The 14208-nt window shown below is 39.8% G+C and overlaps 1 protein-coding gene and 1 pseudogene across 2 annotated transcripts in view; one reads left to right on the forward strand and one right to left on the reverse strand.

The window, feature by feature from the left end:
* Window positions 1-14208, forward strand: part of Smg6 (SMG6 nonsense mediated mRNA decay factor) — a 249996-nt gene that overhangs the window by 105668 nt on the left and 130120 nt on the right. The window lies entirely within an intron of this gene.
* LOC125366617 lies at window positions 2703-2816 on the reverse strand (annotated as a pseudogene).

Below are 14208 nucleotides of genomic sequence, written 5' to 3' on the forward strand. Positions count from 1 at the left end.
ACTTAGGAAGCAGAGATTGATAGGATTGTGGTTTGAGCCATCCCTGAAAAAAATTAGCAAGGCTTCATCTTAATCAACAAGCTGGGCATAGTGGTGAGGCCTAGTTTTCAGCTCTTTGAGGGTTTAGTTCATATCTAATCCATCTTTGAAAAACAAAATGGCTAGAATGGAACTTTGCATGAAGTAGTGTCACATGCAGTCGTTACTTTTAGTAAATACTTTGAGTTGGACCAACACTATATGAAGTATCTCTCAGAACTGATAAGCTATAGTGACCATGCACTCTAGTATGTACTTGAGATTTACTGGAGTTTGCACAGGAGATCCCAACCTATTGAGATTAGAAATCCCAATAAGATTGGGGGAATGTGACAGATTGTAAATTCTGTGTTAGGGCAGCTTTGTGCTATGTGTATCCTATGAGTGTTAGGGACAGAAATATTGAATCCAGAGGTAGGAGGTCAATCAGGCAGCATAGTATAGGATTGATATTTGCTGAATTTTGAAAGAAGGGCTTAGATAACAGGAAAAACTTTGAGGAAGCAGATTTGGTATTTGGATTCCTCTACCATCTTTTGGTATAGGACTCCTCCCCCCTACCTCTCCCCACCCTTTTTAATTTTATTTCATTTCATTTTTTGGTGCTGGTCCTGGGGCTAGAACTCAGGGCCTGGGTGCTTTCCTTGAACTTTTGTACTCAAGGCTAATACTCTACCATTGGAGCCATAACTTCACTTCCAGCTTTTTGGTGGTCAGATGGAGACAAGAGTCTCATGGACTTTCCTAGGCTGTCTTTGAACCTGGCTCCTCAGATCTCAGCCTCTTGAGTAGCTAGGATTAGGTGAGCCACCAGCACCTAGCTTGAAGAAAGTTTTATAACACACAAACTAACTTTAAATAAACTATTAAAAGGTAACCAAGAAATACTATTCTGTTATGTATATGGGAAGACAAAAAACACATGTATCAAATCTATGAGTATTGTTCCAAAAACATATATATACACACACATACTGATGAGATATATTGGACTTTGAGATGTATAAAACAAAGTTAAAAATGCCACTAGCTTAAAAAATAACTTATTTCAAAAAAAGGCCCAGGAGTGGTGATATACACCTGGAATCTAGGCACTTGGTACACTAAGGCAAGAAGATTGACAGTTCAAGACCAGCCTGGGCTATACATCAAGACTCTTCCTCATAAAACCAAACCAAATTAAGGCAAACAAAATAAGAAAGCAATAGGAAAAAAAATCCATGAAGAATTTCTTTAAAATTAGAGATTCCTCGGGGCTGGGGATATGGCCTAGTGGCAAGAGTGCTTGCCTCCCATACATGAAGCCCTAGGTCCGATTCCCCAGCACCACGTATACAGAAAATGGCCAGAAGTGGCGCAGTGGCTCAAGTGGCAGAGTGCTAGCCTTGAGCAAAAAGAAGCCAGGGACAGTGCTCAGGCCCTGAGTCCAAGGCCCAGGACCAGCCAAAAAATAAAAAAATAAAAAATAAAATTAGAAATTCCTGATAACCCAAAATGACAGAGAAAGTGTCACAGAAACTCAAGTTTAAGTGCTTCAGGCAAATTGATGATTGGAGATTAGTCAAGAATGAAGACTGAGCTGGGTGCTGGTGGCTTATGGTCATAATCGTAGCTACTTAGGAGGCTGAGATGTAGAGGACTGCAGTTCTAGGACAGTCTGGGCAGAAAATCAGAGAGATACCATCTCCAAAAATAGCAGAAAGTCAGGCTAAAGATTTGGCTCAAAATGGCAGAGCACTGGCTAAGGAAGCTTGAAGTCTTGACTTCAAACGTTAGTATTGGCAATAAAAAGAACACTGAACACTGGTGGCCCTTGCCTCTAATCCTAGCTACTCAGGAGGCTGAGATCTGGTTCAAAGCCAGCCCAGGCAGGAAAGTCCATGAGACTCTTATCCCCAGTTAACCACCAGGAAGCTAGCTGGAAGTGGCTCAAAGTGGTAGAGTGCTAACCTTTAGTGAAAAAGCTCAAGGCTAGCACCCAGGCCTTGAGTTATAACCCTCACTACCACCACCACCACCACTACCACCACCACCACCACCACCACCACCACCACTAACAACAAAGAAAGAACACTGAAGAATTCTACAATATTAAAGTGACAATACTAGAAAATATTCTTGTTTTAAAATGACCAAATAGCTGGGCGCTGATGGCTCATGCCTATAATCCTAGCTGCTCAAGAGGCTGAGATCTGAGGATTGCAGTTTGGAGCTAGCTTGGGCAGAAAAGTCCCAGTGAGACTCTTAACTCCAATTAGCTACTCAAAAACCAGAAGTAGAGATGTGGCTCAAGTAGTAGAACGCTAGCTTTGAGCACAAAGAGGCTCAAGGAAGGAATCCAGGCCCTGAGTTCAAGCCTCACTACCAACAAAAAATAAATAAATTGACCATATATATATCAAAATATAGATGTAATTAAATATATACATATATAAACACAAAGGTACAAATGTGAAAGGGGAATTATCTTGACAATAACTTCAGATTATAAACATTTTGGGGGTATTTCTGAAACAAAAGAGCGTAACAGCATGCTGCAAAAGCAAGGGGATTATATAAAAAGCTAAATTTATATTTGAATGCTAATACAAAAAAAAAACCAAGAATCTATAATTCTGAGATTAGCACCTCTTGCCAAGTAGGTGTTTTTGTTTTTTTTTTCATGTCAGATGGGTAATGTGCCCACATCATAGCAAGGTTTAGAGGGAGGCATGTGTCTCACAAGTGCGTGATAACCCATTCAACCCAGTCATCATGCTTAGGAACCGGAAAAGAATCATTGCCAAACTGTTTTTAAAGTACCAGTTCTCCTTCATTTTCTTGGTGAGATTTTCTCTATTTGAGTGGATAGGACTGACCTGCCCTTGCCTGGTTCAAAAAAACTAAAAAGACCAGACTGGCACCAAAAAAGCCACCCCACCACCACCAAAAAAAGCAAACACCTGTTTTCAAGATTGTTTTTTGTTTGTATATTTATTTGGTTTTGCCACAGTATGCCCTTGTATAGAGTCCATGTTTTAAAAAAATTACTTTAGAGCTCCATGTTAAGAAAAGTTTTTTGTTTTTTTTTCCTGGAATGCTGATCTACCTATTCCTTTCTAGTAATGGCAGCTATACAATTGTTGGTGTTTCCTTATTTGATTTGGTTGTCAGAAAATCAGACCATTCATTTAGATCATTAAGCCCATGTAATCTGATTTTCTGACCTACTTTAATGTTATTCATTGTGTATGATTTGCTGTTATCACAAGTCTTTTTGGGATAATGTATAAAGGAATAAATAGAAGCAAAAAGTTTAATTTCATAAGCTAGTTTTGTGTATTACTAATGATGTATATAGATCTCTATAAGTGCTATTGACTGTTAATTAGCTTTCTGCTGTTACGCAAATACCTGAGATAATCAACTTAAATGGAGAAAAGATATTTGGCTCACAGTTTTAAAGATTTCAGTCGATGGTTGGTGGATTCTGTTGCTTTTGAGTATATGGCATTGCAAAGGCACTCAACCTCATGGCTAGGACACAAAAGTGGAGGGGTGGGGGAAGGTAAGGTCCCTTTATCTCCTTTAATAAAGGGCATGCTTCCAGTGACTCGAAGACTTCCCACTATCAAGGTGGGTAGCGAGCCAAAGCTATATAAATAGTAGTGACACATTAACCAGTCACACTTTTTACTACTGACCCTCAAAGTTTGGTTGATGGCTGTAATCTTGTATTTTGGAAAGCTCTCTGAGATAGCTAAATCTTCAAAAGCCTTCCAAGAAACACTGTACGTTCTTAGTATTTCCCTGTCCTACCTATCTTAGCATTGTTTTATTTTTGGCATTGTTTATAAACTTTGTTAGATGGTTATTTTGTTTTTTTTAAATCTTTTAGGAAGCTTTTAAAAGAAAAATAAATAAATTAATGTGCTAAGATGGAAGCTGAGCACTTCTCTGTCTCACTTCTTAGGCGCTTTCCCTGAGTCAGGATGTGTGCAAATATTATCTCTTGTTAACTTTCATTTTCAGCCCAAAGTGCTTCTCAGGCTTCATACTGTCAGAAGTACATTTCAAGCTGTCTGAATCAGCTGTCAAATCTCTCCTTACTATCAGTACTGTTGTTGTTTATTATTATTTATTTCATTCTTACTATTATTTAAAAGCCCTTTTGTAGGTTGGCTGCTGAGTTTAGTATGTCTGTTAGGAAGCCTCTTTCATACCTCTGCTCCTCTAACACCCTGAGATAACTTCTGACACAGGACTCTAGGTCTATGTCAAATTCTATAAGGCTTACTGCCTGGTATAATTAGTTACTGCTCTTTGCTATGCCCAAGTATTTCCTTCCCCCAAATAATGGGAGGCAAACTTCCTAAAACTATGGCAAGCAGAAACTGTCATATAGGATCTACTTGTAACTCTTCCAAATGAGCTACAGGAATGGCAGACCCTCTTCTTCTCAGCCCCATTACTAGAAGACTGATTTGGTGCCAGCATGCCATTTTGCTGGCAGCAGCTCTCCTTGCCCAAGAGTGAACATATTTTTGAATGACTTTAGAATCAGGCAGGAACTTCTGGGTGACAAAAATATTTATCCAGAGATATAGCTAAGGTGCGAATGTCCAGTGTGTAGTTTACACTGGTGTTTTACTTACTTTCCAGGAAATCTTAGGCAAATCAATACTAAAATTGTATGGGTATTTCCTGGAAAAAGTTCAGCGCTCACTCAGAAGTATGTTTGTTTTTACTAGTAGGGAGTAGATGGTTATTGTCCATCTTGCAAAGATGTATTGATAGAACCCCCAGGAAGCTGTTGACTCTAGAGCCTCATATAAGAGAAGGAAAACCAAGTGTTTGAGATGTTCTATCTCTTCTGGACATTTTTTCTCACTTTCAGAAGGTATTGGTGTTGTTTTGATGTTGTAAAGGAATTGACCTGATCAAAAGATTGGATTCCTCATTGTATAACTAACTGGATGGCCTTGATGAAGCAACTTTACTTGTCCTTGTTTGTCTCTAAATAGGGTATTGGTGTCAGTTTGCAGGGAAGGATTTTCCAAGTGTTACATCAACATACCCCTTTACATAGGACCTTGGTACATACTAGATACTCCAATTTACCAGTTGTTGTTTTTTTTGTTGTTGTTGTTTTTGTTTTTGCCAGTCCTGGGCCTTGGACTCAGGGCCTGAGCACTGTCCCTGGCTTCTTTTTGCTCAAGGCTAGCACTCTGCCACTTGAGCCGCAGCGCCACTTCTGGCCATTTTCTGTATATGTGGTGCTGGGGAATTGAACCGAAGGCTTCACGTATATGAGGCAAGCGCTCTTGCCACTAGGCCATATCCCCAGTCCCAATTTACCAGTTTTTAAAAAAGCATACTTAGTGTATTTTTAGACTATGTATATTTAATGTTTGCAGCTTTATGAAATTTGAAATAATCTATACATTTGTGAAACCATTACTGAACCAAGAGAGTGAACATGTCCTTTGCAAAATTCCTTTATATTCCTTTGCAATCCATTATTGGATTTTCTCTTCTAGTACCTGAGCAAGCACTGATTTGCTTTCTGTCATCATTGTTTCTCTCATTGTAATTTTCTGACATTGCATTTTGCTAAAATTTTATATAAATGAATTTGACAGTTTCTTCTCTTCACTTTGAATAATGATTTGACAATTATGCTATGGAGTGATTAAAAATTTGTTCTTCTATTGCTGATTAGTCTTTATTGTATGGATATACTGTAATTTGTTCATCCATTTACTTATTGATGAGCATTTTTCCATTGTTATGAATAAAAACTCAATAAATACTTTTGAAAAGTAAGGGAAGAGTGAAAAGCTTTAGATAGAAAGGAGAGAGTACATTTGGTCAAAATACATTAGAAGCATCAATGGAAATACCACAATAAAAGCGCTTTGTGCAATTAACGTATGTGAACTTAAAGAAACAACTGCTATGAGCATTCTCAGGTAAGCCTTTGTGCCAAGATAGGCTTTCATTTCTCTTAGGTAAATACTCAAGAGTGAGTGGCTGGGTAGTAAGTATATTTTAACTTTTTAAGAGACGAACATTTTTTTCCAAAGTGGTTGTATTACTTTATGTTCTCAAAGTAGTATGTGAGAATTTCAGTTGTTTTACATTGTAGCCAGCACTTGTTATTATTTATTTGTCTTTTTTTGATTGGAGCTATCTTGGTGGGGTTGGACTTAGTTGTATTTTTCATTGTCTTTTTTTTTGTTTTTGTTTTTGCCAGTCCTGGGGCTTGGACTCAGGGCCTGAGCACTGTCCCTGGCTTCTTTTTTGCTCAAGGCTAGCACTCTGCCACTTGAGCCACAGCGCCCCTTCTGGCCATTTTCTGTATATGTGGTGCTGGGAAATCGAACCCAGGGCTTCATGTATACGAGGCAAGCACTCTTGCCACTAGGCTATATCCCCAGCCCTTTTCATTGTCTTAATGATAACGTTGAGCCATGTTTTCCTATACGCCATCTCTATATTTTAAAAATTAATTTACTTTATTGTTGTTATAAAGGTGATGTGCAAAAATAAATAAATAAAGGCAATGTGCAGAGAGATTACAACTAGATGAGTCAGACAATGAATACATTTCCTTTTGTACACTCTTTTTCCTTCCCTCACTCTCTCCCAGTCCCTCCCTCCTATCTCTACCCATGAGTTGTATGGTTCATTTTCATTAGTGTCCAGTGAGCTACACTGCTGTACTTCTTATCCTGTTTCCCTCCAGTTCTGTACCCTCCCCCCCACTCTCCCAAAGATTTGAATATAGCATACATAAAGAAAAGAAGACAGGATCATCAAAAAATAAAACTTAGGCTGCAAATATGGCTTAGTGGTAGAGTGCCTAGCATTCATGAAGCCCAGGGTTCGATCTCTGAGTACCACATAAACAGAAAAAGCCAGAAGTGGCACTGTGGCTCAAGTGATAGAGTGCTAGCCTTGAGCAAAAGAAGCTCAGGGACAATGTCCAGGCCCTGAGTTCAAGTCCCAGGACTGAAAAGAAAAAATTAAAATTAAAAAAAAAGAAGGAAAATAAAAAGAAAGATCTCATTTCCATATCTTGGGGAGTTCGTTTCAATATACAAAGAGGCACATAGACATTGCACCTTTGTGTTTCTCTCCTAAGGGTATCCTCTTTTGGTCTCACTGTGTGTGAGTATCTTGACTCCTGTATAATTTATCATATCCCAGTGTGTTTTAGATCTAATTTCCTCATATCAGGCAGAACATGTGTTGTTTGTCTCTCTGAGCTTGGCTTACCTCACCATGATTTGTTCTAGTTCCATCCATTCTCTGCAAATGGCATAATTTTATTCTTTCTAATGTCTGTGTGAAATTCCATTGTATATAGGTACCACATTTTTTGGATCTACTCATCTATTGTGGGGCATCTGGGCTATTTCCATATATTGGCTATTGTGAATAATGTTGCAATAACGTGGATATACAGGTGTCTTTATCATATTCTGGCTCATGATATTCAGGATAAATGCCCAGGAGTGGTCTTAGGGAAGGTCTATGTTTAGATTTTTGAGGAACCTCCAGACTGCTTTCCAGAGAGGTTGTATTAGTTTACATTCCCACCAACAGTGAAATAGGGTTCCCTTTCCCCCACATCTCCTCCAACATTTGTTATTTGAATTCACAATGTTGTTCAATCTAAATGGGGTGAAATGGAATCTCAGAGTTGTTTTGATTTGCATTTCTTTTATGGCTAGGGATGATAAGCATTTCCTCATGTGTTTCTTTTTTTTTTTTTTTTAATTTTTATTTATTTTTGCCAGTCCTGGGCTTGGGACTCAGGGCCTGAGCCCTGACCCTGGCTTCTTTTTGCTCAAGGCTAGCACTCTTACCATTTGAGCATCAGTGCCACTTCTGGCCTTTTCTGTTTATGTGGTGCTGAGGATTCGAACCCAGGGCTTCATGCATGCTAGGCAAGCACTCTACTACTAAGCCACATTCCCAGTCCCCTCATGTGTTTCTTTGCTATTCTTCCCTCATCTTCTGATAAGTCTCTCCTTACCTCTCTTGCCCATTTAGTGATTGGTTTATTAGGTTTGGGAGGGGTTAGTTTCTTCAGCTCCTTGTATATATTGGATATTAGTCTTTTGTCTGATGTTTTGCTGATAAAGGTCTTCTTCCAGTCTGTTGGTTGGTTTTTTTTGTTTTTGTTTTTTTTTTTGTTTTGGTCGTTGTTTTTGCCAGTCCTGGGCTTGGACTCAGGGCCTGAGCACTGTCCCTGGCTTCTTTGTTTTTGCTCAAGGCTAGCACTCTGCCACTTGAGCCACAGCGCCACTTCTGGCGGAATCGAACCCAGGGCTTCATGTACACAAGGCAAGCACTCTTGCCACTAGGCCAAATTCCCAGCCTTAGTTGTTTTTTTAGTTTAGTAACTATGTCTGTAGATGTGCAGAAACTTTTTATTTTGGGGTAGTCCCACTTGTCAAGTCTCCCTTCTATCTATTGTGCCCCTGGGAGTCTCGTCAAGAAGTTTCTACCTTTACCTGTAAGTTTTAATGTTTCTCCTACTCTCTCACAGTAATTTCGAAGTTTTGGGTCTAACATTGAGATCTTTGATCCACTTTGAACTGATATTAGTGCATGGCAACAAACAGGGCTCCACGTTTGGTTTTCTGTATATTGATGCCATTTTCCCAACACCAACTATTGAAGAGGCTATTTTTTTTCACTGTATGTGTTTGGCTCTCTTATCAAATATCAGATAACTGTAAGTATATGGTTTTATTTCTGGGTCTTCTAATCTGTCCCCTTGATCTTTGGGTCTAGTTTTTTTTTTTTTTTTTGCCAGTCCTGGGGCTTGGACTCAGGGCCTGAGCACTGTCCCTGGCTTCTTTTTGCTCAAGGCTAGCACTCTGCCACTTGAGCCACAGTGCCGCTTCTGGCTGTTTTCTGTATATGTGGTGCTGGGGAATTGAACCCAGGGCCTCATGTATACGAGGCAAGCACTCTTGCCACTAGGCCATATTCCCAGCCCCTGGGTCTGTTTTTGTGCCAATACCAAGTTGTTTTGGTTGTAGCTTTGTAGTAGCAGCCTGAGGTCTGGATGATGATGATGATGCCCAGAATTTCTTTGCTGTTCTGGGTCTTTTGTTGTTCCATATAAATTTTTGGGTTGTTTCATCTGTCTTGTTAAAGAGCATTGTTGGAATTTTGACAGGGATTGCACTGAATTTGTATATAATTTTTGGCAGTATGGCCATTTTCACAATATTGATTCTACCGATCCATGAACATGGAAGGTCTTTCCATTTCCTGATATCCTTTTTAATTTTTTTTTCAGATTTTTATAGTTTTCGCTATAAACATCTTTGGTTAGGTTTATTCCTAGATTTTTTTTTTGAGGTGATTGCAAATGGAGTTGTTTTCCTGATTTCCCTTTCTGCTGTTCATTGTTAGCATACAGTAAAGCCACAGAAAGGCTATTTTTGTGGGTTCATTTTGTATCCTGCTACTTTGCCAAAGTGGTTGATCAGCTCTACATATTTTTTGTGTAAATTTTCATTTATTACTTAAGTTAAAAGAGTTTCTTGGGGCTGGGAATATGGCCTAGTGGCAAGAGTGCTTCCCTCTTATACATGAATCCCTGGGTTCGATTCCCCAGTGCCACATATATAGAAAATGGCCAAAAGGGGCGCTGTGGCACAAGTGGCAGAGTGCTAGCCTTGAGCAAAAAGAAGCCAGGGACAGTACTCAGGCCCAGAGTTAAAGGCCCAGGACTGGCAAAAAAAGAAAAAAAAAAGAATTTCTTGCATACTTTACATATGAATTCATCTTCTGATGTTTTGGGGAATTTGTTTGTTTTGGTCCTGGAATTGAACCCATGGTCTCAAGAATAGTGCTTTACCATTGAACTATACCTCAGTCTTCTGCTTATTGTTCTTGTTCTTGTTTTGTGGTACTGGGCATTAACCCGGAGTCTTGTATGTGTTAGGCAAATGTTCTACCACTTAAGCCATACTCCTAGCCACCCCCCTCTTTTTTTGGTGACACTAGGGTTTGGGCCTGTTTTCCTGCTAGGAAAACATTCTACTATTTGGTGCATACCTCTAATTTGCCCCTGCATTTTGTTTTGGAGATAGAGTCTCATTAACTTTGCCGGGGCTGGTTTCAAACCTGAGATTCTCTTTTCTCTGCCTCCTGAGAAGCTGGAATTATAGGTATATACCATCACAGCCAATTTTAGATAGGTATTTTAGAAATTTTTTACCAGTGAGAAAATTTTCTTTTTTTCTTTTTGGCCAGTCCTGGGCCTTGGACTCAGGGCCTGAGCACTGTCCCTGAGCTTCTTTTGCTCTAGGCTAGCACTCTACCACTTGAGCCACAGCACCACTTCTGGCTTGTTCTGTGTATGTGGTGCCGAGGAATCAACCCAGGGCTTCATGCATGCTAGGCAAGCACTCTACCACTAAGCCAGATCCCCAGCCCTGAGGTAATTTTTTTTATAAGGTATAAGAGTATATCAAGAGTATCTCTGTCTCTGTCTGTCTCTGTCTCTGTCTCTGTCTCCGTCTCCGTCTCTTTCTCTGTCTCTTGTCTGTCTCTCTCCATCTCTCCCCCTCCCTCTCCCCCTCCCCGTCCCCCTCCTCCTCCCCCTCCCGGTACTGAGGATTGAATTCTGGGCCTTGGGCTTGGTAGACTAAGCACTCTACCTCTAGAGTTATGTTTCCAGCCCATTTTGCTTTAGTTACTTTTCAGATAAGGTCTGTTTTTTCTAGAGCTGGCCTCAGACTGTGATCTTCCTCTTTCCTTATCCACCAATAGCTGGAGCAACCACAAGTGCACACCATCACTACAAGTTTATTCATTGAGAGATGGGGTGGAGGGTGCTAATTGCCAGGTTGGACTTTTATCTTCCTGATCTCCACCTCCTGAAATAAGTTTTTGTGTCTATTAAAAACCTTTCATGAGGTTTTGATAGTAGTTACATAAATCTAGGGATATAGTAGGGGGGATTGACACCTCTACAGTATTGCAGTTCTTGAACTTTTTATGCAGAACTAGTAAGTATATCAGAGATTAGTCTGAGGAGTAATCTAAGGCTTTTGTATTCATACTAAAGGAGAGAGAGGAGTAGTTGGAGTATTATACTCAAGTCATAGGCTTTGGCAAACTTGATATAGAAACGGTGTGGGTACAGAAGCAGACAGACTTACATTCAGATTACAGCTTTGGAATTTACTAGCTTTGTGGCCTCGTTGGGCAACTCATTTGAGTCAGTTTCCTCCACTGTTAAGAAGAGGGAATAAGGGCTGGGAATATGGCCTAGTGGCAAGAGTGCTTACCTCCTACATATGAAGCTCTCAGTTCGATTCCCCAGCACCACATATGTGGAAAACGGCCAGAAGGGGCGCTGTGGCTCAGGTGGCAGAGTGCTTGAGCGGGAAGAAGCCAGGGACAGTGCTCAGGCCCTGAGTCCAAGGCCCAGGACTGGCCCAAAAAAAAAAAAAGAGGGAATAAATGCCACCTATGCAAATCTTCATTAAGGTTTTGAGGCAATACTTGTAAATGCTATGTTCCTAAAATCTTATTGTCTTGGATTTACTCTGGCTGCAGTAGAATCATGCCATGTGTGATTAGGATCTGCAAGCAGGAGCTGATTAAGAACAGCAAACTTTTCTTGAACCTCTTCATGGTGCTAATTTTCAAGGATATGAAGTTTTGACATAGACTTGCCCTCAAGGGTCTTATAATTTTGTTAGGGAACCATGCTACCTATATAAAAATTCTAGGAGGTGTTAAATTTTGAAGACATGGGGCAGATGGTGAGTGCATCAAAAACATTCTGAATTTTGTTTGTCCTTTTGTAAATCAAGGTGGCTTCTGGATGATGTTGGTAAGACAGTGTTTGGAGATGGGAAAGAGTATGTACAGAATTAGGGGAAAGGAGTCATGTGGGACTATGTAATTAATTTTTATACTTTCCCCAGTAAACCATAGACCCTTTTTATGATGTCATGAGGGATTCCTTAATTTTGCAGCTGCTTCCTGATTACGTCAGAGAGGAGCCTCTCACCCCACAGCCTGGAGCTGCACTCCTACAAGAATTGGAAACAAATGAAGTGCTGAATATCTAATGGCTTCCACAGGGATAGCTAGTTCAGACTTCCCAGACTTCCTCATGCAAGGTCTTCCTCAAGTATTTCTGACCCCCTGAAGTGTCTTTGTTCTGGAAAGACAGAACTTGGCCCAGAGCCAAGCTGGTGGAGCCTGGGGACTTCTTGATATATACCTCCCTGTCTCCAGGTGTTCTGCAACCCTGAGTTTCTGCTCCTTTCCTAGATTTCCTTTGGTGGATGTCAGTTACCTTTCTTCAGTCTCAGGATCCTCTAGAATCTGGTGAGAGTATCAGTGACTGTCTTGTCTGTTCCAACAGTCATATCTCTTCCCTCCCTCACTTACCAACATCATTTTTACAATCTCTTTCTATAGCATTTTTTCTAATATACATTTCATTGACTTGACATTATAAAGTTTATGAAATGTTCTACATATATTTTCTCTTAGTTTAAACAAGTTCATGCCCTCTTAGCTTTCCCACTGATCTCTTTCTCTATTACTTTTTTCTAGCTACTGTAACCTGTTCTAAATGTTTTAACTAGATTAATCCTAAAACACCATTGTTTCATTCAAAGTTTCACTCAGAAACTTTTGAGTAAGTGCTCCCTTACTGTCTGTTGAAGCAAGCCCATGTTCTTTATTCAGCATTACAGGCCCTGAAGATTGTAGCCCCAGTTATACAACAGGGCCTCAAGTAACTCAAATCCTTTCTGCCTTGACCAGTTCTGCTAATGTTCATGTCTTACAACTCAGCTCAGAAATAGTCTTTTTCATGAGCCCTTTCCTTAGAGACACTAGATTAAATGATTTCCTATTCTCCCATGCACAAAAAAAGATCTTATTTCCATCTTCCCTATAACATGTAATACATTGCTTGAGTTGTAGTTCCTTGGGTATGTATATGTTCTTTTTTTTTTTTTTTTTGGCCAGTCCTGGGCCTTGGGCTCAGGGTCTGAGCACTATCCCTGGCTTCTTTTTGCTCAAGGCTAGCACTCTGCCACTTGAGCCACAGCACCACTTCTGGCCATTTTCTATATATGTGGTTCTGGGGAATCAACCCAGTGCTTCATGTATACGAGGCAAGCACTCTTGCCACTAGGCCATATTCCCAGCCCCTGTATGTGTTCTTTTTTTTTTTTTTAAATAATAAGTATCCCTTTATTTGTTGACTGCCATTACAAAAACTGATTCCAGTAGCAACAAAAGTGTTTTTCTTGATGTCAGAGGCAGTTACTACCCATAGTGTTAAGTAAAACAGTGCCTGTACGTGTTCTTATACACAGAATTCTCTCTAGTTTTCTTTTCTTTTCTTTTTTTGTCTGCTGGTACCCAGGCTTGAACAGCTAAGGACCTCACACTCTTGCATGACTTTTGTTCAAGGTCTGGCTCTTGCTCTCCTACTTGAACCATACCTCCACTTCTGGCTTCTTGCTGGTTAGAGATAAGAGTTTGGGCTAGCTTTAAACCATGATCCTCAGATCTCAGCCTCCTGAGTAGCTAGGATTATAAGCATGAGCCACCAGCACACAACTCCTAGTTTTAGTATTCCACAATTGAATACCCAAATAAAATTTTTTCTAATTGAGAGAGATCACTTTTTAGGAAGTTTATATTTGTTTTGCCCTTATGGCTCCCCACTTTCAGAATAATGTCAGAAGAAGCTATGAACTTTTATATAGTCTTGGAAGATATAATTTTTTAACAAAATTTTTTTGTGCTGGTACTTGGGCTTGAACAGCTCAGGGCCTCACTCTCATGTTTGGCTTCTTTTGCTCAAGGCTTGTGTTTGGCCATTTGAGCTACACCTTCACTTCTGGATTTTTACTATTTAATTTGAGATAAAATAGTTTGGGCTGGCTTCAAATCATGATCCTCAGAGCTCAGCTTCTTGAGTAGCTAGGATTATGAGCATGAGCTACCAGTATCAAGCTCCTTGTTTTAGTATCCTACAATTGAATACTCATTTTTTTTAATTAATGAGAGAAATCACTTTTTAGGAGGTTTTTACTACCCTTACATCTTCCAACTTTCAGAAGAATAGTAGAATAATCTAAATTATTACAGCCCTAGAAGATCTCAAGGGACCACAGA

The sequence above is a fragment of the Perognathus longimembris genome, chromosome 17 (genome assembly GCF_023159225.1).
Source record: "Perognathus longimembris pacificus isolate PPM17 chromosome 17, ASM2315922v1, whole genome shotgun sequence".
Lineage (NCBI taxonomy): Eukaryota > Metazoa > Chordata > Mammalia > Rodentia > Heteromyidae > Perognathus > Perognathus longimembris.